This window comes from Lactuca serriola, chromosome 8, assembly GCF_051521515.1.
Source record: "Lactuca serriola cultivar US96UC23 chromosome 8, Lser_US96UC23_V15, whole genome shotgun sequence".
NCBI classification, from domain to species: Eukaryota; Viridiplantae; Streptophyta; class Magnoliopsida; order Asterales; family Asteraceae; genus Lactuca; species Lactuca serriola.
The window spans coordinates 234,962,620-234,977,644 of record NC_136415.1 but is presented as its reverse complement, the minus strand read 5'-3'; the positions used below and the strand labels follow the sequence as shown (position 1 = coordinate 234,977,644).

Here is a 15,025-nt window from a genome sequence, read left to right as displayed (position 1 = left end):
TAATTTTTATTTTTTATTTTTATTAAATTCGTAATTAATGAATGATAGGTTTTGATAGTTATTTTCGGTTTTGACAGTTTCCAACTGTCATAACTAATACCTATAAATACCCGTTTTCATTCATATGTGAGGGGTTACAGAAATCATCTTTACACCACAAAATTCTCTTACAAATTAGTTCTTCCTGAAGATGAAGGGAACATAGAAATTTCTTCAGATTCAAGATCACTTCTTGGATTGATTGTTGTATCCTCTTGACAGATCCCTACCAGCGAAATTTTTGTCTTAGGACACTACAAAGCAGGCCTCAATCTGTACAATTTCGTGATTATATTTCTTGTGTAATCATCATACAAGTATGTTTTTTGTAAATTGATTCTTGTATAATATATATATATATATATATATATATATATATATATATATATATATATATATATATACTGGTTTTGTTGATTGTACACTTCTGTCATAACAGTTTATATAATGAAGATAAAGAGACTCGTCATAGGAGGGGATATGAAAAAATATATAAAGTCATATAGGCCTCATTAAACGTTAATATATATGTCTCTGGTTAAATTTTACTTTCATTATTGACTTATTTTGAATTTTTTGATATTTTAACACTTTAACTTTTTGACCGCCTAAACCGATTTTACCCTTCTAGACCGACTTTGATTGACTTAAAACCTAACATATTACTATCTTACTCGGCGAATGACCATCAAGCGCATACGCGTCGATGAACTGGCCACCAAGCCCAATTTATACAACACTGACGATGATTAATTCCACAGTTGTTGTTTACTGTTTTTGGCTATGTTTTTTTTCCAACAAAGCGACTAAAAGTTAAATCCCAAATTCCCAATAATCAACGGTTTTATATTTTCTTGAAATATACAGCTTCAGTCTATCCATCGATAGGTTTATTTAAGAGTAAATGCACACACACACACACACACACACACACACACACACACATATATATATATATATATATATATATATATATATATATATATATATATATATATATATATATAAGAAATATGATATTTGATCCATAAATTTCCTCCACTGGAGACTCTGTAGATTATGAAATATGATCCAACTAGCCTTCAACACTTTTTGATTTCTTGTAGTGCCTTCCACAAAAAGATTTAAGCCTCTTGATGGCATCTTCAAGAGATGATGGATAGATAGCAATTGTTACCCGAAGCCAATTCTTGAGTCCTACACTTATCCCTGAAGGCCAAAAAAAGCAGCAAAGTTAGGTAGGAACAACTTAAAAGTCGGGGCCTGTAAGGTCAAAAAATAGTTTTCATATTTACCATAGAAAAATTCTTATATTTTCAGGAAATAATTTCATTGGTGTTCGAGTAAATATTACATACTAGAAATAAAAAATGGTTTTGAGGTTCAAGATCTAATCAAGGATGCTTTGTGCCTTTGTCCTTTTAGGTACCCATGGAAGATGAACTACTAAAAGATCGATCTTTATAGGGAAAAGATTAATTTAAAAATTACTTGGTAGGATTAGAACTGATTCTTCCTTAGTGAGATTGACACAAAAGTCTAAATCATCCTTGATGTCTTTAAACACTGATATATCCAATTTCACCTTATAAACATTAAAAAAACAAGTAAGACAAACACAAAGCATTTGTACAAAAAGTTTAATGAAGCAATTCATATCATAAATAGCAACTTAACATATCTATTATCTTTAAAATTTATAAAATTTGGATCTACCTCCTTGAGCTCTACGAATCTATATTCTTTATAAAGTTTTTGCATCATCTTCTTACCATAACAAAATTGGACCCGTCATGCTTGCTCAGGAAACTTAAGCCAGGGATGTCTATAATTCCCTTATAACAAGAATTTGCAGCTTCTCTAATTATATTAACATTTTTCGAAGAGATATGGTCTTCCCTTTTGCAAAGTATATCAGGAAGCACACCCTACATGTAAACTAAACTTAGAGATATTATCAAGTAAATCATTATGCAAAACTAAATGCCCATTAATTAAGATCTGAATTTTGACTTGATAATTTAAAAAGCTATCGAAGATATAAAGGTGTTCCACTCGTAGATACAAGGATCGATGCCTGGTATGAGATGTCGTTATATATTATAAGTATGCATATATAATATATTACACAAACTTTAAAAGCAAACTAATAATAATGATCTTGTTGCCTCTCCTCCTTTCTCTTTGCATAAAACATAATTCTAATTACTCAAAATCCTCGGTGTCGTTAACTATAAATATTAGATTTAATTTTTGAACTTTCATTTCTACTTACTCTCTTTGTCCCAACAATGAGTGTAAAAGGAATCTTAAGGTGAATTTTTTGGATGGAGGAAGTATAAAGTACCTGAATAAACGTTGGCACGTTGGAGGACATATGGAAATATCCCTTAATGCTTTCAAAAAATCTGAAAATAAAACTTCAAGTTTGAGCGATGCATTTATGAGTTTGCTTAAAGCATGTACTAATAATGTTTGTGTGAGAAAGAGAGATCACTCCATGTTGTTTGAGGATGCCATTAGGATCATGGGTAACAAGCCATCCGAGTCGCCAACCAGGAACAATGAACCTTTTTGATAAGCAACCAAGTGTAACAACTGGGACTATTGATCCAAAGTGTCCCATTGAAACAAAAGGGTTTTTCCCGAAAGCAATATGATCATAAACTTCATCAGAAATCACTAATATTCTAAGATTCCTTGCAATCTCGGCAACCTACATATAGAATACACATCACCAATGATAATCATCGAAAACAAATTAATAAATCCACATGGGCATTGCACCTTCTTTAGATGTTGATGTGTGAAAACATTCCCACAAGGGTTTCCAGGTTTAATAATAACCATGATGACTGTATTTTCATCTACAAGAGATTCGACTGAATCAAGATCAACTTCCCAGTCTTTCTCAGGAAGAAGATCAAAGTGACGGACTTCCAAATGTCATGATCGAGCAAGGAATTCGTAATATGGAAAGCCTGGTTTGGGAAATAGAATATTATTCGATTCTGAACCCTTAAGAACGGTTAGTATGTTTTGAGCAGCATGTTTGCATCCCATTGTCAAGAATACATCATCTGGTAATAACTTATTTGTAAGTCCTTGAGAAAGGTACTCTGCTACAACCCTACAAATTTTTATAGAGTCAAAGTAAGATGAGTTTTACTAGTATTAAAGTAAATTGTGCAATATTTTTTAGTAGATTATTTTCATAAAAGGTGTTTTTGCCCATTATCATATAGTGATTAGATCTAAGGGGTTCTTGGCAATTAGTAGTATATATATATTAATTATCGAAGACTAGTACTTAGCACTTTGCATTTAATTCACCTTTTGCACATACACATAAAAATTCTTACATTTTGATCCTCACATACCTTTAAGTTTTATCGTCACTTGAAAGTTTTTCAGTTATTTTGGAGGGAAAACAAATGACATTTTTTTCGGTGTTCATTAACCATTGCAACTATTCAAAGCCTTTGTCATATAACTCAACAGCAAAATATTGGGGGCAAATTATCCTTAAGGATGGTGATTGATATTATCATGTCCTCATTTTCTTGTATGCAAATTTCTTTTTCTGTTTTTATACTTCGATTTTAACATTCTTCGAATGAGATATGTGGTTTACACACTTGACACATGGACATGGAATTCTTATCTTTTTTTTGGTATCTACAAATCCATATTCTTAGAAATCTTGTAATTTTGTACTGCATATTTCAAAAATTCTGCAACACCCTTTACATATGTTTCTGATGTTCTGTAGGCTCCCATCCAAGACTTACTCATATTCAGTTTTTAACATCTTCAACAAGTAATATATGTTTCCTGTTCATTGAAGTATATTAAGAAACAGTTGGTGTGCATAAACGAAAAATATTACATTACAAATAAATCCAATAAATGGAAATTAAATACTTGTTAATTCTAGAATATATAATGATACACATCATAACTAAATGAAATAGAAAAGATTCATATTATGGGGATAATTGTTTTTATGTCCCTGTAGAAATTAATGTTGTATGTGTACCCGTATGAATTTCAGGTTGAAGTATCAATTTCTAGTTGAAGTATAAACATAGTCACAATGCATTTGTAGTAAGCAGATAATGTTTCGATGGGAATTCATATTGTCTCAAAATTCATATTTACGCAATGGGTGTGGATGATCAAGGAGATATTGAAAAACAAAAAAAGAGAGATATTTGCTTAATGATTGTTTTACCATCTGACATATTTAAAAAGTTATGTACATTATAAAAAAATTGTTACTAGTGGTGTTCGAACCCATGCTATTTCAAAATATACCATTAACTACATGTACACTGACCAACTAAGGTGACCGGTTCTTTGTAAGTTATTAGGTTATGAAAAAACAAAACAATGAATCAAAAGAGAAACATTTGACGAAAATACCCATGCTTCCTAATGAACTTATCTAACACAAACACAGGTAGAATCATTCACACTTTCCTCATTTGATAAAATAAATGTAATTGTGGTTGCACATTGTTTTTAATTAGCCTTCACAATTGGAAATTAAAACAAATGACAAAAATACCCTGATTCCTCTCACACTCATTTTGTTTAATTTTAGTTATGAACATCATATATGTATCCAAGATTAACTTATTTTTTTATTATTTCTATGTGTTTGATGATGCATACCCTTAGGTGTTGTTTCCTTTTTATTTTCATTTTCTATACTAAATGACCATTTTACCCTTACATCTCAAACACAGTTTTAACAGTATTCATTAATTTATAACAGTAGTTTGGAGTGGTATAACATTTCCATTAACATAAATATAGATACTATACCCTTGCAGACACAAAAGCATCCTCAAATAGAAAATTAAAACATTTTCTTTGTTTTATGATAATAATAAATAATTGACGGATATACCCCTGCTTTAGCATAATCTCCATATGTTTAAAACATACATGGGACATTGTAACTGATCTAACAAAAAACATAAGTCTAACATAGAACTTAGTTGCATATACTTAGGTGTTGTTTCCTTTTGCTTATCCTTTTCTATATGGAATGACCATTATACCCTTACATCTTAAACACAGTTTTAACAGTATTCATTAATTTCTAACAGAAGTTTGGAGTGGTGTGAATATAGATACTATACCCCTGAAGACACAAAAGCAGCATACAATAGAAAATTATAACATGGGACAAACTAACTAATCTAACCAATAACATAACTCTAACGTGGAACTTAGTTGCAAAGTACATTGCTTTTTTTACAAAACAATGCATCAAAACGGGGACAAAACTCATGCAGTTAAAATTCAAGGTACTCACATCACTTGTTTAAGCAACTTATGATGAATTCAAGCCACCATGGTGCAAATGTCGGATATACCCATGGAAATTAAATCTGGCCTGGAACTTAGCCTTAAAACCCAATTGATAAGTACGAAATACACTCAAGATTACAATATAAAATTAATATTTTTTCATTACTTCCCATTTTCGCCCTAAGACAGTTAGAATCAAAACAACATTAACATATAGACACATCATATATAACATTAAACAAAAAAAAAGAGTTTCATATTGCTTACAAAATAGGATGTTCTATTCCATCCAATATAGACAACATATATACCCTGTCTTAAACATGAAATGGATTACAAAATAGGTCGCATACACTATGTTTTTCCATGCAATCACATTCTCCTTGGCCATGCCCATTGCATCTTCCATTTTTCCTCTGGGAATGGTCATGTTTAGCATATGCTTGATGTATGCTATTCCATCATCAACTGTTGCCATTGGGTGTTCTATTACAAACATATGAATAAGCTTCTCAACTCTTTTGGATGGTGATTTCATCATGAAGCGGGGGAAATTGATTGGAACATATATAGGCATGTGTTCAACATACAGATGTTCAATCTCTTGAAATTGGTGTGCCCTAACGATCATTTTGAAAGTTCCCAAACAATCATCGTTCAAAATTAGAATCATGGACAAACCACAATTTTCTTTAGTTGGCATATGATACCAGTTACCCATAGTTGTATAACCCAATCTTTTGGAAAAATGACCAAGCATTTCCATGTTGAGCAAATCGATGTTGACAAAAGTAATAAAGTGAACTTTTGACTTTTCATATAATTTACCTAGATAGTCGGTAAAATACCCGCCATGAACAACTCTAATGGTGAATCTCCTATCATTTGCTTTCCCATACTCTACTATGGTGTGTTTTTTGGTGGTTCACTGCTTACACTCCAGAGTTGGAACCTCGGATTTGCCCATGGATCAACATTCATCTTTGTTTCCATTGATCGTCGGATTTTTTTCACAGAGGATGAGCAAATCAAACTTATCGTAGGTTGGTAATGAAGATGTAAGAATGACGATTTTGATATAAGGGGAGGGTTTAGATGGATTATCATTCGGAGCTTACGGGACATCGACGTATGCCATCACTTCCGATTACTAGCGGGCTACAGGGGAGGAGCAATTTAAACGGCGGCTGTGATAATGATTACCGATATACTATTATACATTAATATAATATTTACATTAATATATATAATATTAATTAAGTGTAATATTCATACTTTCTTTGTTTTTATTATTACCATACAAAATATAAATTAATATATAAATTAATTAGAAATATATAAAATCATATTTTTAATTAATAGGCATACGGGTTGCAGGTGGTCGGTTGGTGGTATGGGTTGACCATTACTAGGTCATGTAGGGGTGTTGGTACGGGTTTGGGACCAAAATGGGTTTATAATAGGGGTACGGGTTGCAGGTGGTCGGTTGGTGGTACGGGTTGACCATTACTTGGTCGTGTAGGGGTGTTGGTACGGGTTTGGGACCAAAATGGGTTTATAATAGGGGTACGGGTTGCAGGTGGTCGGTTAGTGGTACGATTTGACCATTACTAGTGTTGGGTTTTGAGCATTCTAACACTTCCTAAGTGTACATGCAACCCTAAATACCTTGGATCTATGTTTTCTCTATTATACATGCAAATAAGAACTTCCAAGGTATTATCCTAATCTAGCATACATAACAATGACTATAGCAAGATAGAATACATACCTCTTTGATGTAGAAAGTCTTCATGAAGCTTGAGTGCCTAGTGCCCCAAGTGTGACACCTCAAATGGAATCACAATCATCAAAACACTTGGAATGATTTGAGAGAATTCTACACTCTTCAAAATCGGCTAGCCCTTTCTTCACTATCTCTAGTGGCCGATTTTTCCTCAATAATAAGATGCTTATATAGTTACACAATTAGGGTAAACTCTTAATTGTCATGGCTTTCCATTTCCTTGGATCCATGGGTACAAATACACCATGGAGCATCCATGGACCATCCTATGGGTTTTAGCCCAACTTGATTATCCATGGAGCATTAGCCCACTATACAAGTATGGATGATTTACACAATCAACCCATATATTTAATTAGTCTTCTTTTGATCACTTAATTAATCCTAGATTAATTCTTGATCAATACTAATTAAATAATCTTATTATTCTTATTATTAATATACTAGAACTTATAATATATTAATAACCATAAGTGTCTTATTTCTCTCATTCAAGTGCATGATGGTATGCAACCCAAATGGACCATGCCGGGTCGGGTCAAGTCTTACCAAATATAGTTATGGACTTAGACATTAATCCAACAGTCTCCCACTTGGATAAGTCTAAAACTATTATTGCGTATGACTTCAGGAACCAACCGGCAATCGTAGCTCTCAAAAGCTTCTGTCGAACTCTGACCTTGTCGATGAACTCTGACCTTTGTCAGTGACTTGTCCATTAGATAAGGGATCATATATTCCTCCATTCTAGATATCATATGGACTGAGACATGGATTATAATCATTCTCTCTGTCCATTTGTTGTTTCCCGATTTCCGATTTATGACGACTGACTAATTGAACAAATCAAATCAGTCCTGGCCCGGCCGAGCACTTCCATTTGTCATCATCAAATCATCGAGGGGCCCACAGATATCGCTTTTATCCCGAAGATAAAAGGAACGGATAAACTTCGACTCATATGGCTTGTTCTACTACTTGTTGAATCATACACAAAAGCACGTTTTATAGCACAGAGTTACCAAATGCGGTTTCGTGCAATCAATGTACTATCAACTCATAGTAACAACTCATATCTCTAGGTTTGAAGAATATAAGATATTATCGTCTCATGATCACTCGTGATAAAATCCATGAAGTGATTCCAATGAGCGCGGGTTGAATCCAATACTCAGAACTTATGAGCACTCATGATTGTTGTAGCCTTGTCCAACACCTTAGACCTCTACAACCCATCATGACAGTCTTAATTCATATCTACTTCCAAAATATGACCGACTGTGGATGGTTTGAATAACTTAGTCATTCCGGAAGAATAACCCAGTTTATTCGGGAAGTCAAAACATGCAAAATAAAACACAATAATAATTGAATCCAATATGGTATCAACCCCTTGAACATAAATAAAACACCTTTTATTTATCACCATATGATTACACATTATTCATTGTATACTGTTTCAGCTATCAACTTTATTCTTGAATTTAAAACAATAGTTGTCCCATGCTCCAAGCATGTACACTATGTTTTCTTAAACACTAGTCATGCCACACACCAAGTATGCATACTATGTTTGTCTATGATCTTTACTTTGTGAACTAGATCAATCATAACTTCAATGATTCTCTTTTCACACTCCAAAATCCTTACTGCAAATGCGAGAATTCCAAATTCATGCCATTTACAGAAATCTGTTAGATTCTAAACTTATATGCATTGATCCTCTTGTAACGATTATGCACAAAGTCAGAAAGACTTGACAACAATCATTACAGAGTATTCCAAAGGAGATCAGCTCCTTGGAAACATCCTTCTTGCATTAAGTTTCCTAATCTTAAACAGATTGAAAATTCTAACTTTGAAACATTTCCAGATTCCATTTTGACTACCACTTCTGAACAAGAGTTGCCTCCTTACAGATTATGTCAATATGGTCCTTCCAGAATTATCACTATACTTCCAACTGTCCTTGAGCAACCAATCTTTGGTAAACCTTAGATTGTCCTCGACAATTGTTTAATCCTTTTAGTCATATCCAGTTCTAAACCTTTTCCCTTCTTAATGCCCCAGGCATTTGGAAAATTTTAGAACGGATGATTATAGCACATGTAATCGATCCTATATCCGAAGCATATGGGACACGATTCATGATGTCTCACATAAAGACTAAACCAGTCTTTTGCTATAACATTTCCATTTCAATTTGCCAAGTTCTCATAATTCAGATTATGAAAAGGGATGTCGTAATCATAATCGAATTTTAGAACGCAAATAATGGACCCATATACAGAATTTCCTTATGTTGAGCCATTCCAACATGAAATTCATATATTTCCTTGACTAAATGATTAAAACCTCAAATCTAAACCTTATAGATTTGATATGAATCCCTTTTCATGGTTCTTGAAATTGCTTAGACACACAGGTGAGCTATTTATGAAAAGGGATGTCGTAATCATAATCGAATTTTAGAACGCAAATAATGGACCCATATACAGAATTTCCTTATGTTGAGCCATTCCAACATGAAATTCATATATTTCCTTGACTAAATGATTAAAACCTCAAATCTAAACCTTATAGATTTGATATGAAGTATAATTTCCTCTCCCTTAATTATAGCAAAACAACTCTTTCCCAATTGAAACTTTTGTTTTCTATAATTAACATTGCTAACTTGCAATACTTATCATAATTATCATGCTCCCACTATCATGATGATTAATAGCATAACACTTATGCTCCCACTAGCTTTGACATGTACTCAGAAATCAGCTGGACTTCTAGAAATCAATACTTCATTGACTTTCTTACCAAAGTTCAGATTTCTGATGCTAGATTGTTTTGATAAAGCTGTATCAAAATCATACACCTTCCCTTAGATAGCACACTTGTGTATCTAAACAATTATGAAGAGGGATGCCGTAATCATAATGTTTAGACCTTTTTGCCACTTCTCACAAGTCCAAATTAGTGTGCCGGTTAACCACACGCGCTCCACTAACGACTTTGAGAATGCAAATATCACAATTGCTATCTAGCCAAAATCTACTTAGTGGAAGTGTTTCCTCACCATCATTTTCATGAATCAGAGAGAAACCTTATGACACTTAGATTTAATGGTGTATGTGTTCTTATCCATGTGAATTGTCAAAATCATAGTCACAAGAAAAGGATAATGACAAATCCAAACTCATATGGACTGAACTCAATCTTAATTTCTTGCCACCTGGCAGCTCAAGGGCCTACCATTGCTTCCAAGTTGTTGTGCAACAAATTGAGAACTCTAAGAACTCATATGCAAAGCCAACTTTAACTGGAATGGGCACAGAATATGTCAACACGATAGGTTATGAACCTCAAGTTGTGTGCTAGTGAAGAACTTTAGGTTTTATTCTTGATTAGTTCTTGAGACTTTCAAGACTTTTAAGACTCCCACTGACCTCTTGACCTATAAGACTCCCTTGTCAAATATCCAAGAGATAGTGTGGATTCTAATCAAGACAAACACTTCACACAATTGGCCTAAGTTGGTCTTTGTTTTATCCAAAACATCACAACTTACCAATTTCAAATGTACAAGAGTAGAAAACTTTTACTCTTACATTTGACAAGTGTTTTAACCTTCTTTTGAGACATGTCACTCAAATTACAATCTTGGAGTATGACTCTAATACTTGTATTGGAACGAAGTATGACTCATCTTCTTGATTTAACCACTTCAACAATTCAAGTTCCTCTTCTTAGTCATAAGAATGCACTAAGATTTCCTTAGAGAACTAATTGTGATATGGTTTCTTAATCATTAAGATGATCACAAAACTGATACTAAAGTACTCTCCCATCTTTTCAGATTTGAGAAACTTTTATCCTTCTGCCTAATTTGATTCTTCTTATCGATCTTTTGTGGTGGACTTAATCAGTGCACAAGAATGTGTACTCGATCCCTTAGTCCTTTACTTGACTCACACATCCATGTGAACAAGTAATTAGTCTTAATTTTTCCAAAACTTGAAAATTCTCATTCATCATGCTATACAACTTGCATGATTCCAAGTTCCGGTCCACTAGAAACTTGGGTGATGAGAATCTTTCCTTATTTGGTAAATTTAGACATTACCACAAATGAAAGAATCAATTTCATGTTTCCACTCTTGCTGTTAATGGAATCTTATAAGCAACAATTTTCTTTCCAAATGCCATTGTAAGGATATTTTAAAATAAATAAAATAAAAATTTTTCTTTTATTTTAAAACTTTGCGGAAAAACTTATCCTTACAATCCATATGAAAACTTGTTGTTATCTATTCCTTAAGCAATATCTCATAACTCCTAAGAAGTAGCTCAAGAATCCGATCTTCAAACTATGCGATAGAAATCCATCTACGCGATCAAATTCAGCATATTCTTTCTTTAAGTTCCTTTACTTTTCTTTTATTCTTAAAACATCACCATGTGACCCAGTCACATCATGTATCAGGAATCTCAGAATAGAAACTTAGCAGAGTTAGATAGTGGAATTTACCTAAAGTAGAGTCAAACTTATTGACTTTAACATCCTTAGGTAAATATGGCAGCTTCGCAACCAATGCCCCTTCCTTTGGCAATATAAACATATGGACCCTTTGATAATGGTACAAGGGACTATCACAGACTTAGCTTTTCTCTTTACCATTTGGTCAACCGAGTTGACTATGGCCGATCCCTTTACCATTGGGAAGAGAATGCTTTTCTGGATTTCCTGTGTCACTATTGTCAATGTCCATCAAGTTTTAAGGAAGTTGATCTTAACAAATAGATAAGATCATTAAGGGTCTTGTCATAGTCTGTTTCATAGGTGTCCCAAAGGAACTCACTATGTGACTTAGAAAGTGATTGAACCAGCAACTTTCTCAAGACTTTGACACCCAACTCTCCCGGCTTGTCAATATGTGACTACATCTCAAAGATGTGATCACACCTAGACCTTGCCTTGCCAATAGGGATTGAGTGACCTTGAACTTGTGGGTTAGGGAGAATAATTGGAGGAGGTGAAAGAAGTATGATTTCCATGAGACATCATCTTCATTTAGGAAAGCTTGTTTCAAGAGATTTAGGAAGATCATAAATCTCTAAACCAGACATCTTTTGGGAGATATTCAAGATAGTTGATCTTAAGTCCTTAATATAACACCCAATATGAAATATTAAGGCTAGGACCCAACAAACTATTTTATAACTTAGAAGAGGGATGCCGTAATCCAAGCTATAAAATATTTGAAGGTAGGTGAATGACGATTCACCAATTTCCACCAAGATAAACGAAATGTATTATTAGGTTTTAATTGGTTTTGAAACTCCTAGATCTATTGAGATTCATTGAACTGTTCAAAAGCATGTTTCAATCTCGAGTGTGCCCTTCAGGTTTTGTGACTGGGATGCCGAGGATCACAAAACAAGGTGTGAAGTAACCATGCAAATTACTTGGTACCCTTAAGTGTTTACCCCTCAATCGATGTGCCGGTTAACCACACACGCTCCATCGATACTATGATAAACATTAAGTTACCCTTTACCTACCTTGTTAAATACGAGTTAGTGTGCCGGTTAACCACACACGCTCCACTAACCGACTTAAACAAAGTGCAAAGTGTAATTTCATGGATTAGCACGTTATTCACATTTTCCTAAGTAACTAAGATTGGGTATTTATAAGTGTTTAGTTACTTAGTATTTATCATTAATACTTTTAATGAAGGGAGAATTATAGTCCTGTCAAACCCGTTCGGCTAACGACCCTCCACCGGTCAAGCAAGCGGTGGGTGAGAGTGGACACCCATTAAGTTGCCATTTTATAGGCAACAACCTTATACCCACCTTATAGACCGGCTTCGTGAATGAGGCGTACTAGCGGTAAGACTGACTTTACTCTTATACATATATATATTATTAACTTATAATATTATAAAGTATAAGGGTTGAATTTTAACTTTTAAAATTCTAAGGGCTAACTAGGAATTAAAGTATTCATAAGTGAAAACTTTACAAATTCCAAAACTTGAGGGCAAGTTTTGAAACTATTCAAAACTAATTAATTCCATAACTTATGTGTTTAAAGTAGTTTTAATCCAAAAACTCTTCAAGTTCCATAACTTGAGGACAAGTTATGGAAGACTTTAAACTAATAAAAGAATTAATTTTTTTTTATTTTATAACTTATGGAATTAATTAAGGTTACACCTTTTTTTTTATTTTATTTTATTTTATTAAATGAAGAGACTCTTGGTCCTCCATAACTTGAGGACAAGTTATGAAGTCATAAAACCATTTGATTAGAACTAGACTCTTCATTTTTGTAACCTTTGCCAATTTTTTATGAGTTTTATGATTCTTAAATGTGACTTTTCATATAACTTGAGAACAAGTTACAAAAACACATTTTAGAATCAATTCTTAGATTAATTTGGATTAAAACCAACTATCACATAATTTTATTCATTAATCTAAATTCACTCATAAAACAAGGTAACACAAAAAACTTTTGGTGATCCATAACTTATTCTTAAGTTATGGAATCCTTTAAAACATTAACACCAAATTTTGTAACTCCAAAAAAACTTTGAATCAATTTTTTTTTAAAACCTTTTCAAATCCATAACTTATGGAGGTTTCAAAAAAAAAAAAAACTTTTTAGATCAAACTTTTAAAACTAATAAAATAATCATATTATTTTATCTTTTATTAAATTTGACCTAATTCAACTCATAAAGCAAATTATTCAAATTTTACAAATAATTAGTTTTTCACAAGAACAAGTAATTATTTTAAAATTTGACAAACTTCATGCTTTTTTTTTCCCTTTTTTTTCAACTTTGAAAATAAAATATTTGCATCAGTATAACAGAAAACAACCCGTGGCTCTGATACCACTGTTGGGTTTTTAGCATTCTAACACTTCCTAAGTGTACATGCAACCCTAAATACCTTGGATCTATGTTTTCTCTATTATACATGAAAATAAGAACTTCCAAGGTATTATCCTAATCTAGCATACATAACAATGACTATAGCAAGATAGAATACATACCTCTTTGATGTAGAAAGTCTTCATGAAGCTTGAGTGCCTAGTGCCCCAAGTGTGACACCTCAAATGGAATCACAATCATCAAAACACTTGGAATGATTTGAGAGAATTCTACACTCTTCAAAATCGGCTAGCCCTTTCTTCACTATCTCTAGTGGCCGATTTTTCCTCAATAATAAGATGCTTATATAGTTACACAATTAGGGTAAACTCTTAATTGTCATGGCTTTCCATTTCCTTGGATCCATGGGTACAAATACACCATGGAGCATCCATGGACCATCCTATGGGTTTTAGCCCAACTTGATTATCCATGGAGCATTAGCCCACTATACAAGTATGGATGATTTACACAATCAACCCATATATTTAATTAGTCTTCTTTTGATCACTTAATTAATCCTAGATTAATTCTTGATCAATACTAATTAAATAATCTTATTATTCTTATTATTAATATACTAGAACTTATAATATATTAATAACCATAAGTGTCTTATTTCTCTCATTCAAGTGCATGATGGTATGCAACCCAAATGGACCATGCCGGGTCGGGTCAAGTCTTACCAAATATAGTTATGGACTTAGACATTAATCCAACAACTAGGTCATGTAAGGGTGTTGGTATGGGTTTGTGACCAATATAATAGAGGTACGGGTTGCAGGTGGTCGATTGGTGGCACGGGTTGACCATTACTAGGTCATGTATGGGTGTTGATATGACTTCGGGACCAAAATGGGTTTATAATAGGGTTACGGGTTGCAGGTGTCCGGTTGGTGTTATGGGTTGACCATTACTAGGTCATGTAGGGGTG

The 15,025-nt window shown here is 33.2% G+C and overlaps 1 pseudogene; it reads right to left on the bottom strand.

Annotated features, from left to right (window-relative positions):
- Nucleotides 1–1,114: 1,114 nt before the first annotated feature.
- LOC145067941 (putative aminotransferase TAT2) lies at nt 1,115–6,082 on the bottom strand (annotated as a pseudogene).
- Nucleotides 6,083–15,025: the final 8,943 nt, after the last annotated feature.